This window comes from Pleurodeles waltl, chromosome 5, assembly GCF_031143425.1.
Source record: "Pleurodeles waltl isolate 20211129_DDA chromosome 5, aPleWal1.hap1.20221129, whole genome shotgun sequence".
Lineage (NCBI taxonomy): Eukaryota > Metazoa > Chordata > Amphibia > Caudata > Salamandridae > Pleurodeles > Pleurodeles waltl.
The window spans coordinates 759,348,176-759,360,383 of record NC_090444.1 but is presented as its reverse complement, the minus strand read 5'-3'; positions in this window follow the sequence as shown (position 1 = coordinate 759,360,383).

Below are 12,208 nucleotides of genomic sequence, written 5' to 3'. Positions count from 1 at the left end.
ATTACAACCACCAAATTCTATCAAAAAGCTCCAGTAATTGCTGGGCTTTATAAACTTTGGCAGAACATACATTCTAGATTATGCACAACGCATTAAACCACTATCTGACTTAATATGTCCTGACTTTTCCAGCAAATATTGGACAGTTGAATACACACACCTTATCAGAGCATTGCAACAAGACATGCTTGCAGCTACACTCTTACACACAAGAGACAACAAAACACATTTGGCCATTAGAGTAATTGCTGGTGCCATTGGTTTCTTCTATGCAAAGTTCAATGAGGGTGATACCGTCCCGATTGCATACAAATCACATTTGTATTCTGCAGCTGAACAACACTTTGCTACCACAGAATAAATTCTGACTACTGTTCAGATGGTTGTCATTAAAGAGAGACCTCTGGCCCAGGGGAATCGCATCATTGTCGTATCTCCGATCCCAGCCCTTGAGGTCACCAAAGCTAGCATTCCTAACGTTAAGGTACTACATCCATGTGGATTCAATGTGAAACATCTCTGATGGCCGCTGACGTTGACTATGTTTTTGACCCGAAATTTCAAACTCAAGAATTCCTACAAAATGACCTTGAATACCCTGTTCCAGCAAACACATTGCCTATTGAACAATATCAAAAAATGATGTACACTGATGGCTCAGCCCAGCCCGCAGCAGGCACTAAACATCAATACTTTGCTGCCTGTGCAGTCATGAGTGTCTACATGAAAGATGGTGAATTCCATCCACAACACACTTACATGCAGACCTTAGGGGGCTGCACTGCACAATTAGCAGAGATCAAGACTCTGTTGATAGCACTGGAACACACAGATCCGGGACAGTTAACATTAGTCATCTGTGATTCATACTACTATGTCCAGTCCTTCAATGGATATCTGCATTACTGGCACCAGAATGGGTTCCTAGATCCAAAAGGTAACACCATTAAACACGAAGGTCCAGATTTAAGAAAAATGGAGCTACAATACACGTAGCATCACTTTTTTTACGACCCTTTGCACCCTCCTATCGCCTGAATGTGAGCTCCGTATTTAAAATACGGCGCACCATGGTGCATGGTAGGGGGTAATAGCATCAGAGTTTCTGACGCTATTGATTTACTGTTCAAGGTTAGCTCCAAATGTTGGCACTAACCCTGAACAGTATAAAGGGGCCCATTGAAAACAATGGCATGCCCCCTTTTAACGCTTGCTCTGAGCAGGCATTAAAGGTGGTGAAGAAAATGTCGAAAAGAAATCTGTCAGATTTATTTGTGGCATTTTTTTGCCACCCCAATGGGAGAATGCCCTCTTTGCATACATTATGCATGGTGCATGCATAATGTAGCGTAAAGGGTTACAAAGTGGTACAATGCATGCATTGCGCAACTGGGCCATACTTACTGTGGGGGAAAGTAGTAGATCTGAAAGAAACTCTACCCAATGTCCATGTAGTTCATACATTGGGACATCAGTGTGTTGTAATACACTTTACTGGCATTACCTTGGTGATGAAGTGGCCAAGTCAACAGTAGCTACGACTTCCATTGCTGCAATAACTTATTCACAGATGAGGATGGATGATGAAACACTGGCTGCCAAGAAGGTTTCAACTGAAGGCAAGCCCATACCAAAGGCATATCCTGCTAAATATTCCTACTGCATATCTAACCTCAATACTGCCCTAGTAACAATACCAGGGGTGGGTGATCCTGTGATCCCCAACCAAGATCAAAGACTTCAGCTTATTAAAGCAGTGCCTGAGGGAGTTGCTTCTGCCCATGCTTCCGTGGTGGCTACTACAGCACTGATACAGGCATGCTACTGATACAAACAGACCAAGCAATATGTTCTTTGCTGTGACATCTGTCAGCAAATAAAACAGTTCACCGTCAAAGACCCACCGCAGACACCCCTCCTAATTTCCAACAAACCTTTGCAATGTATGTACCTGGACCACTATGGTCCCTTGACACCTGATGGTGCATACAAATATATATTATTCGCTGTTGACTCATGCTCCAGATTTCTATGGGTATGGTCACAACACTTGGCTGACACTCAAACTGTTATTAAAAATTTGCAAGTCTTTACTGGCACATATGCAGGTGCAGCTTCCCACTTGGACCAGGGCCCTGCTTTTGCCTCACTGGCATTCAGGTTCACCATGGATTTGTTAGGGGTCGAGCTGTATTATTTGTCTCCATAGTATCCTAAGGGAAACAGTGTTGTGGAGCAAAGAAAGTGGGATTTAAAGCAATCTTTAACAGCTAGAGTATTAGGCACAGGTCATAATTGGCTTAATCACCTGTATGGGGTCCAGAGAGTACCTGATAATCTGCCAAAAGGTCTCTGGGAGAGTGTACCCTATATGAATGCCTGTTCAGAATACAAATGTATGTTCCAGATCTTGATGATCCTGGCGCTGAGAGGGCAGATACACCCTTTGACATAAATGAATGTGTCACTGTCATACAGGACTTACAACAGTTCTGTGATGACAATGCATCTGCCAATGCTGCCTCCTTGGGAATAGGAGATGCACCAATAACACCTACCAGCTGGATTCCAAAAGTTGGGGATCTAGTGCGTGAAAAGATTGCTGTGAAAAAGGAGTTTGTCCTTCTTATTTTGCACCTGTTCCAGTGCTGGGAATTCACCGTACCACAACTGCATGGTTCTAAAGAAAATTGCTTTGTCTCCTTCGACAATGTCAAGCTACACCATATGGCCAATCCGGCAAAGCAGGCCTAGAGGACTCCTGGGTGGTAACCATATCCCTATCATTACAGACCAGAATGTTCCTCTACAGGTTTTAAGCAGCAACGCTGACACCTCACAGAGCTTGGGAAGGGTGGAAGATGATCTTCATTAATACCACTAACTTATTCTGCAACAAGCAATAAAACAATATTGAGCGATTCTACTCAAATTCAACTCAAACGGATAGAATAGTCTACTATGAACCACCAAGAGAAACTTCTGCTGGTTCTCCCCTCCTAAATACGCCTCCAGTTTTTGCACTTCTGGATATTTTGCCAACGTCACTTTTACCGAATCATCTGTCTTTTCTACAACAAGACTGTCAAGGGCATGTAAGTTGATAAAATGGCTAAAAATTAACTATTTCATTCCTCCATGGAAATATCTGTGCCTTTTATTAACTGTGGTTGCCTTCCTTTTTTGGAATGGGTTTGTCATCATATTTTTTTCTATTAATACATGGTCATTACCTTCCTGAATGCTCTACAGTTGAACTGGTGGATGAGGTCCTAAAACCACTTTTATCCTCACATAAGGACCGCAAAGACTTGTCCTTAATGAACATTTCAGCTATGCTGATTCCTGAGGGGATTGTATGGGATTAAGTACCCTTTGATATATATGGCTCGATGGAGGTTATTCAAATTCCATATGTATTTAAACTTTACATGAATTATGTGATAACACCTTGTGTTGTTTCTGATAATTAAGATGTAAAAACAGTTGATTCTATGTTATCTGACTTAGACTATTTTACTGTATTTGAAAGTAAAGATATTTATCAATCAAAAGAAAATTATGATGAAATGTTCTGTTATAATTATTATGGACATCATTACATTCACAGAGCAAGTACCCCAAATACTATTTTTAATTATACACAATGGGAACATTGTCCAACTCCACCAATAGGGAGTTCGAAAAAATATTCTGAAAAAATGCATATTTTTATGGGCACAATGTTATAAATGCTAAGTCGTATTATTTTTAAATTGCCAGTGATAGAAATTCAACATATCTTATTAACTGGTACCAAATAGATTTATTCTGATTTCCCGGTTGGCTATAGAAGGCTATGAATATTGACTGAAGTTGATTGATTTTAAAAAGGGAAGGGGAATGATTTAAAAAGTGTACGGGGAACTAAAAATTGGCAAATAAGGGGAAAGGAAGCTTTATTTAGAGCAGGCCTGATACATTTTGAAATTATATTTTTAAATGAAACGGAACAACAGACAAGTTGTTTAGGCTTGGCAAAAAATAAAGACTTGAATGCACTCAGTATCCTTGCCCCTGCTAAATTTTATAAATGGCAAAAATACATTAATGTAACTGAAGATCATCTCAATGAGTGGTTCCAAAATGGAACATTTAACACATCATTTTCACGACCCGGCGGGTGGTTATTGTGGACAGTAGACAGAAATGGTTGTCATGCACATTTTGTAAACTCCACAGGGAGTTTTAGAACACATAGGCCAGACCCTCGCTATGCGTCATCAGAACATTCGGGTATAGTAACAACATACAGTGTAGGGAAATTATGCCAATAACGGTTAAAAAGATCCTCACTAAATGCTGTTAAAGAACACATCAGTATACTGTCTAACGATACAGATTTGCAGGCTTCGCTGTTAGACTCCAGAAGGCAACGTAAAAAGTGCTTTTCTATGCAGTCTACACTGAAATTTGGAAAGTTTTCCAACAAGAAGCTACTGCCCGGCTAAGGCAAATATATCAGGAAAAAGTACAGAAAGCATTAGCCATTTTAGATAATGGGATTAACACCATGTCTGACGGAATATACACTTTAAACAACATCACTATTTCGGCAATAGACATTGTGCAAAGAGACATGTCATTTTTACAACATGGACAGAGCCAGCTAGGGGTCCCTTATGCAGTTGGGTTGGACACTAAAAACACTGAAATCAGATTGTGTTTCCTGGCAACGCAAAGGATATATTTTCTGCATTTAATTTTAAGTGACAGCAACAATTAATGGCTAAGAAGGAAATGACTTATGTAATGCTAAACATCGAAAAACTTGAAAAGTGGCCTTTTTTATGTGACTGAAATCCCATCTGCTGAATGGTTAATTCATAGGGTTATTAATCTGTCTATTCCAACACTTCAATTCACATCCTGCTTGAAACACATTCCAGTAGGCAGATATAAAAGGCTAGGAGATAGATACATCCATGAGGGGTGGGAGCTTCCCTTTTCGACAAATGTTTCAATGGCATGAAAGAGGTCTTTCTTAGCAGCAGTTAATGCAAGACTTCCGTGAGCCATTCAATCGTTTGTAAGCAGCTCTCCTTGCAGGGGGTGTGTAATGCTTCAGCAGCACACTTAGCTTTCTAGCTCAAAGGAGTTCCAGTCCCCATTATTAGACCTGGTTTCCAGGTGCTCTCTCATGGAAGCTATGTGCTTCTTAACAATAAGAGCTGTTGTGGAATGTGAGGCAGAATAGCTTACGTCATTTTGGTCTCCCCAATTGCCACCTGTTGAAGAAATGCTCTTTTTCCTCCTTCACAACAGATGAAAGTAGCAGATATTTGGCCTTACATTACTACTTCAAATGTGAATTTTGAGAAGTTGAGCAGACTAAAGGCCTTATTGTTTCAAAAACATGTGGTGCTGACATCAGCACACAAGACCTATGCGCTCCAACTGACGAGGTCATCTGCAGAAATGCAGTTCCCTTTAAGTACAAGATTTCTGAGACACTTTGGTGAACATGTGGGACGAATATTTAATGCATCCAGTACTACCGGGTTTGCACATTTCTTTACTGTCTCATCACAACAAGGGGGACTGAAAGCTCTTCCACCAGCGCAATTGTGTTGTGAGTGGATGATGCAGTGTTTCGGAGCACCACTCCTGGAAGATCTGGAGTGCAACTCATCTCTGTCATTCAAACCAGTTTTGGATTGTGTGCAGCCTCTGGTGCCATTAGAATGTGCACTGAAAGTTTGTCTTTCTATGCTGTGCTTACTTTTGTCGGACGCTGATCTGTTGATGTCCTCTCTGAGGGCTCATTACCAGACATGCGTGTTGAGGGTGCGTTTGTTACGGGAAGCTGTCTATGAGTTGCCCTTCGCGGATAATGCAGCTCTTGACTCTACATTGGGCACAACACGGAGTGCTGCTACCTCAGCTGGAGCTCAAGCTTTGGAATATGAGTGCTTTTTAGTTTTCCTTGGCAACAATTTGGTCACATTACCACCTGCCGAAGTGGAACATTTCCTTTTTTCAATTGTCCGGGCTGTAATTGGAGATTGTAAAAATGACGATTAACTTTTTTTATTTGGTCTTTTTGGCACCACTGCTAACATGTTAAATTGACCCCTCCCAATATTTCACATGCTCAAGTGTGTTTTAGCTTGTCATTATTGACATTTATGTGTGTTTGTTTTAAAGTTTTGAATTTTAGTTGCTTCTAAATTTTTAATGTTAGGCTTTTTTACTACTTCTGAACCATCAAGGGAAGGGTGTTGTATGGCCATTTTAGTGCTGTTTCTAGACACGTTATTTTAGCAACTAGGCCTGCCGCATGTGCCCTTTTAGCCCAGTTACATTTTATTCTGCTTCATTTTTTATTTCAGAATAGGCCACATTCGTGAGGTTGTTTTTTTTTCTTTATCTAGTTGTCCTTTCACCTAGGAAAGCATTGAATTTTTCGGCAAGACACTCTTTTCACTTTGTGCTTTCCTCAAGGCTGCTGGGAGATAGGGTTGCCGGCACAAGTGATTCACTGCATTTCCAATGTTCACAGAAACAATTAAAAAGGTAACATGGAAAGAAGTAGCTTACCTTCGATTTCGGCAACAACGGGGTTGATTTGATTCATGGTCAAGTAGCAGCAGCAAAGGAAGGACTTGGATAATCGGGTTCATGACAGAAAGGGAAGTTTCGAACATATATCCATTCCAATTCACCAACTCAGTTTCCCTGCCACAGTTACGTCAGCAGAAAGGCACAACGTGATTGACCTAGCTGTAAAACTGGCTGCACTCCTCCAACAGCCGCTTTTGCCTATGCCGCCGTTGATGCAGAAGGAAAACTCTGATGCAGACAGAGGCAGTCTGACAGACGTTTATCTATCGACCCGCCGGAATCTAAATAGAGTTGGCAGACCACCTACTATACAGACGGAGAAACCGACAGAAAAGCATCAGCGGAATCAGATCCGCCAAGATCTAATTCATGCCCTTAGTCTCCCTACATGATCAGTAATTGTTGGTTTCTTTCCGCAGGCTCATTGTACTACATCCAAACCCTTAAACTGGCCAGGTAACTCAAACATGACGCTCTGATTCCCAAGGCATCTGTGGAAATAGATCTACCCTTTTGTTTGGCCACTCATGCATGCCCAAGGTAACACAAGAAGGATGCGAAAATGTATTTTTAAACATTTATTGAAATGATTGTATTCTTGTAAAGAAAGCATGATCTGTGATTACTAGAAAGATGAGACATGCTGTGGCAATCAGCATTGTTAGAATGGTAAACATTATAAACAATTCTTCCATGTTGATTGTTACTAATGTTGGCTCGCTCCAGTATGTATCTAATAGTATACTAAAGAGAGCATAGCGGGAGTACCCTTTGCTAGATCAGCTGGAATAGTCTAACCCCCAAACCTTGGTCTTAGGTGTCAGGAAGTCGGTGTACAGGTTATCTTTCATTGTTAGGGTGGAAGTCGGAGTCAGCAGGGTTGCATCTCAGTCACAGTTTAACAGGTTCTGGCATGAAGTATTCCTCTCAACGAGTGGAGCAAGCTTGCTGTTTATATGCTAAGACTCTCTCCCTATCACACTGTGACAGAGGTGCAGAACTGCCACTTTGGTTTGTGTAGCAAAATGGTCTGTCTCCTAATGAACACATAAAAAGAAAACAAGGGCATCTTGATAACAATGCCTACCAGGAATGAATGCATGAACAGCACATTCTCATGTTAGTAGAAAACTATGTGAAAAGTCACCATTGGAAAAGTATGTCAAGCTAACTATGTGAATCTAAAATGGCGACCTAATGCAGGCCATGCAACAATGGGCCCCAGTATGTTAGCAAAGCAAGAGCCTTGTTCTATCTTGTGCCAAGGTAATCCCTGCTCATGGGTCACAGCAGCCACGACCAACAGCCCCTTAGGCTGGTAGTTCGAAGGAAGCCCTCACTTGGTGCAGGGAAGAGTAGACTACAACAGCACTCTAATGTGAGTGCTGATAATTGTGCAGACGTCCAAGTGTTAGGCTGTTTCCAGGTTTTTTTTTTATCTTGAGATGGTCAGTGTCAGAAAGGCGGTGCCACACTGGTTGTGGGTTCTATTTCTTGGTCCCAGTAACTCCCTCTCTCTTGTATTGGTTTTTCATTTCCCTAATGTTTTCCCCTCCATAAAGTATGTAGCAAGCCATAGACCTTTAGCTGTTGTATCATGCTTTTTTAGAATTATGCAGTAGATCTTTATTGGGAGTTCCCAATCACAAAAAGTTGGGGCCTCTGGAAATTCTTGCATGGAGTTGCTGTCCAATACACTTGGAGCTAGTGGTTTTGACTATGTTTTATAACCCTAATATATGGAGAGGAGGCAGTTTTGTTGCTGGACTTCTGACCTGCTTGCTATGACAGAGTAGGAACACAGTCATTGATTTAGGTTGTTGAGCTTTGTATTGGGCCTGAGATAGTGGGTGTATTTTGAGGGCAGAGAGAGAAAGTGTGTGTGTATGTGCATGCGTGTGAGTTCAAATGAAGTGGTGTGAAATTGGGGATTGTAAAGAGAGAATGTTTTGATGTGCTCGAGGCCTGGATAATGGAATAGTTGCTGTCTAGGACGGCGTGAAGGTAGTACAGTGTGTATACTGGTGAGGCTGGTGTGGAGTTTTGTGAGAGTTTTTAGATGTGTTGTAGCTAATGTGCTGGTTAGTGTGTGGTGTGTTATGGGGTAGATTTGTAGGTAGAGATTGAACAATCCTGTTAAATTCTGTTGTTGGGAACTTGTGCTTTTTTTGTGTGGTGTGGGAAAGTTGTAGTGTGGTCTGACAGAAAGGTTTGTTAAATGCTCTGTCATCTGCTTATATGTGATATAGCAGTGGAGGTTGGAGTGTTAAAGGATTTGCCTCCTGGTTTGTGGATTGCATCAGTGTATGTTTAGAGAAGGAAGAGAGCCCTGACTGGTATGATCCTTTCTATAGGAAACACACAGAAAAGGAGTGTTTACTATGGCAAAAACATATGTACATTGTACATTGAGCACATACAATAAGGCTCAAATCAATGTTTTATTCTGTTTTCTTCTTTTAGGAATGCCACAGCCAACATGTATTTCCTTTATCCAACAGACGTTTTTCATTTTTTTCAAGGATATATGGTTAAGTACATGAATATTAGTCACCTCTGTATTAAACATACTTACCACAATTATCGAGCCTATGGGATTACACCATGTTGGTAACTAATATCTATTAGATTTGCTGGTTCCTAAGATTCACAGATAAAAGTACAGCCCAAATTTATTCTGAATCACACCCACTGATAACAGGTAGTGTAGTGTCAGCTCTTGACACTTTGTGGTAACTCTGATTTGCCCAGATACAGAAAGAAGAGCTACATTATTGTCATTAAAGAAAATAAATAGTGCCCTGTGGTAGTTGGAGTTTAGTAGTTAAAATGTTAAAACCTGAAAATATACTAGTGGAGTCATTTGGCTCTGCTATAAAATCACCAATCACTGAACCAACATTTGAATCTGTCATCAGAGTCAAATACTAAAGGTAAGGGAGGAATACTTGCCCAAAGTCTAAATCACTGGCAATCGCTCAGGGTAGCATTCTGCCCTACTATGGTTCAGCCACACTGCCATTCTAGACAGATGACGACCTTGTACAAATCAGTATTGACCCTGCTTCTCATGAGAACAGTCCATACTGAATTGCAGAGGGAGGCATCCTCCGGAATAGAACACAGGCAACCCCAAACGAATTTTGTCATTGACAGTGACGTATAGGTTGGGCCCTATGGCATAGCAAGCAGGAGGTCCATTTAGGCCATTTAAATCAAGCAATCAAAAGGTGATGGGAGGAATGCTTGCAAACAGCCTAAATCACTGGACATCCCTCTGTGTAACTTTTATGACCATCATTTTTCACCCACATTGCCATCCGGAACAAAGGCCCGTATGAAACACCTCAGTGCTTAACCTGCTCTGATTTTTCTCCCAAAATACCAGGTCAGGCCCATCTGGAACAAATCACAATCCAGACCATTTTCATCGGTGTTAGGCATGATCAAAGGGGTATTGTGTAAATATAGTGCACAGCAAACAATGTCCATGGGGAACCTTTGGTCCCCTAAGGACATTACATCAAACATACATTCTAAGTCACTCACAATCACTCTTGGTAACAATCCAACCCACGGTATTTTCCCAAATGTCTAATTTTAGACAGAGCTCTCACTCAAGCATATTAGTATTGACCTTGCTTTTGATGGGAAAAATCCATCCTAAGCCGCCAGACAAAACTCCCTCCAGAAGGGAATACAAACAATTCCAGACCAATTTCAGCCTTGTTAGGCATCACAAATTAGGTATTGTTTGTATCCTATAACATGGCAAGCAAGGTACCAAAGTTTAGGCATACCGTAGCCCATTTAAGGCATTATATCAAACACAGGGCCGGCTCCTGCTAACTTCAGAGGTGCTCACCTCCTTCTGGAGGTTGCTGTTTGCTTTTGCTTGGTGAGATCCGATAGCTCTCTCCAAGCAAACGCAAAATAACTCAGCTTTCTGCAAGTAGAAGCTGTCAAACAGCTCCAGCTTACAGAAAGCAAAGTTTTCATCTGTTGCCCTGCATGCAAATATGCGTGCAGGGAAACACATGAAAAAATTGCTTCTGTAAGGTGGGTGTTGTGATTCCCTCATCTAGGTCTAGTTCTTGTGTTGTGGGCAGCCAGCTACCCCAGAGGTGCTGGCTCAATCATGTTACATTAAATAATAAATGTGGTTAACTACATTGAATTGCCATTTCTGGGTTTAATCAAAGCTTGTTACTTGTTGCTGTTAATGTGCACAGTTGCATTGCCAAGGCTTGTTCATTCTGCTTCATTCTGCTCCCATGAGGATGGTTTGTTAACACCTGTGCCTCTGCACGTTTCTAGACAGCTGCTGTCCCGGTTGCTAGGCAACACCCTCCTGCTCTTCTGCTTGCCATGTGGGACTTCTTCCAAGAAAGACTATAAATAGCCTCACACAGGTCAGGCAGTACTTGGCTTTGTTTCCTGTTTCTGTGGAGCTGAGGTCAAGAGGGTCAGCCAACTCCTCCATGCTTCTTTACTGTTGCCAGGCAACCAGGGAAAGGATTAAGCTGAGTTTGAGAGCCAGCAGAGAATTCCCCAAGGATTTCTCACTGTTGCTCGGCAGCCAGGATCCAGGACTTCCTCCAGTAAAGCTAAGTGACAAAATAAAAGGCACTCACAGTAGTGTGAATGCTTTTGAATGCTTTTGAACTAATCATTAGTGTAAATAAAAAGAAATACTTTAGTGACTTTCATTTCAGAAAGAGGGACATTCAAGGTGGTTAGCAAAAATGTCTGAAAGACTGTTTAGCCTTGATTATTTTTACTCTTACTCTCATCCAATCACTTGTTGTCTTTAACTTGTGACCTGTGAAAGAAAGCAACACCTAAAACCTTGTTCTAAGAATATAACCTTCATTAATGTTTGTGTGCTGCCTGTTACTAACAAAATCGCAAATTCCTACAAATCATTTTCAGCATTGATCCATACTCAATGTCAGTTATTGTCACAAAAATGAACATGGGGGCAATCATGTTTTGAAAGTCTTCTGAGCTTTACTGTTCGACCAGTGCTTATACATATTTGCTTGTGGGAAGAAAATATTCATGTTTTGTATGTTTTAGTTAAGTTACATGTTTAGTGTGTGCAACAACGTTGAGTGATTACTTAATGATATAGGACAGAGAGAAGTCCCAGGAAATAGTGACGCATTCCTGCCAGCCCCATGGAGTGGAGAGAAAGTACAAGGAAGCAAGATGACTGACAGGTGCTAGTCTGGGGGTCTGAGTGAGTGCATGAGCGTTAGTTGCTTAGAGGGCAGCACGTCATTCATACCGGTTCCTTTCCTGTATAGAACCTGACTCCTCAACAATGCAGTGACATTGATCACCTGCACCCTCAAGAGTAGGGGCTCGGCTGGACCAGGCACCAGTGGCAGTATCTCTCTCTCTGTCATCCAAATCCCCCTCCCTTTGGGGACACCTGCTGGGGCTCCCGGGTTAAGATTGGCATTGCAGAGAGGTGTCTGGGAAGGATGGGGGAACTGTCATTACCCCTGCAGACGACCTGCTTTTCAGTGAGTCGTCTAGTTCTCACACAGGGAGCTGCTATTTGAAGCAGCTCCATGTTTACCGGAGCAATGCTGGCTCT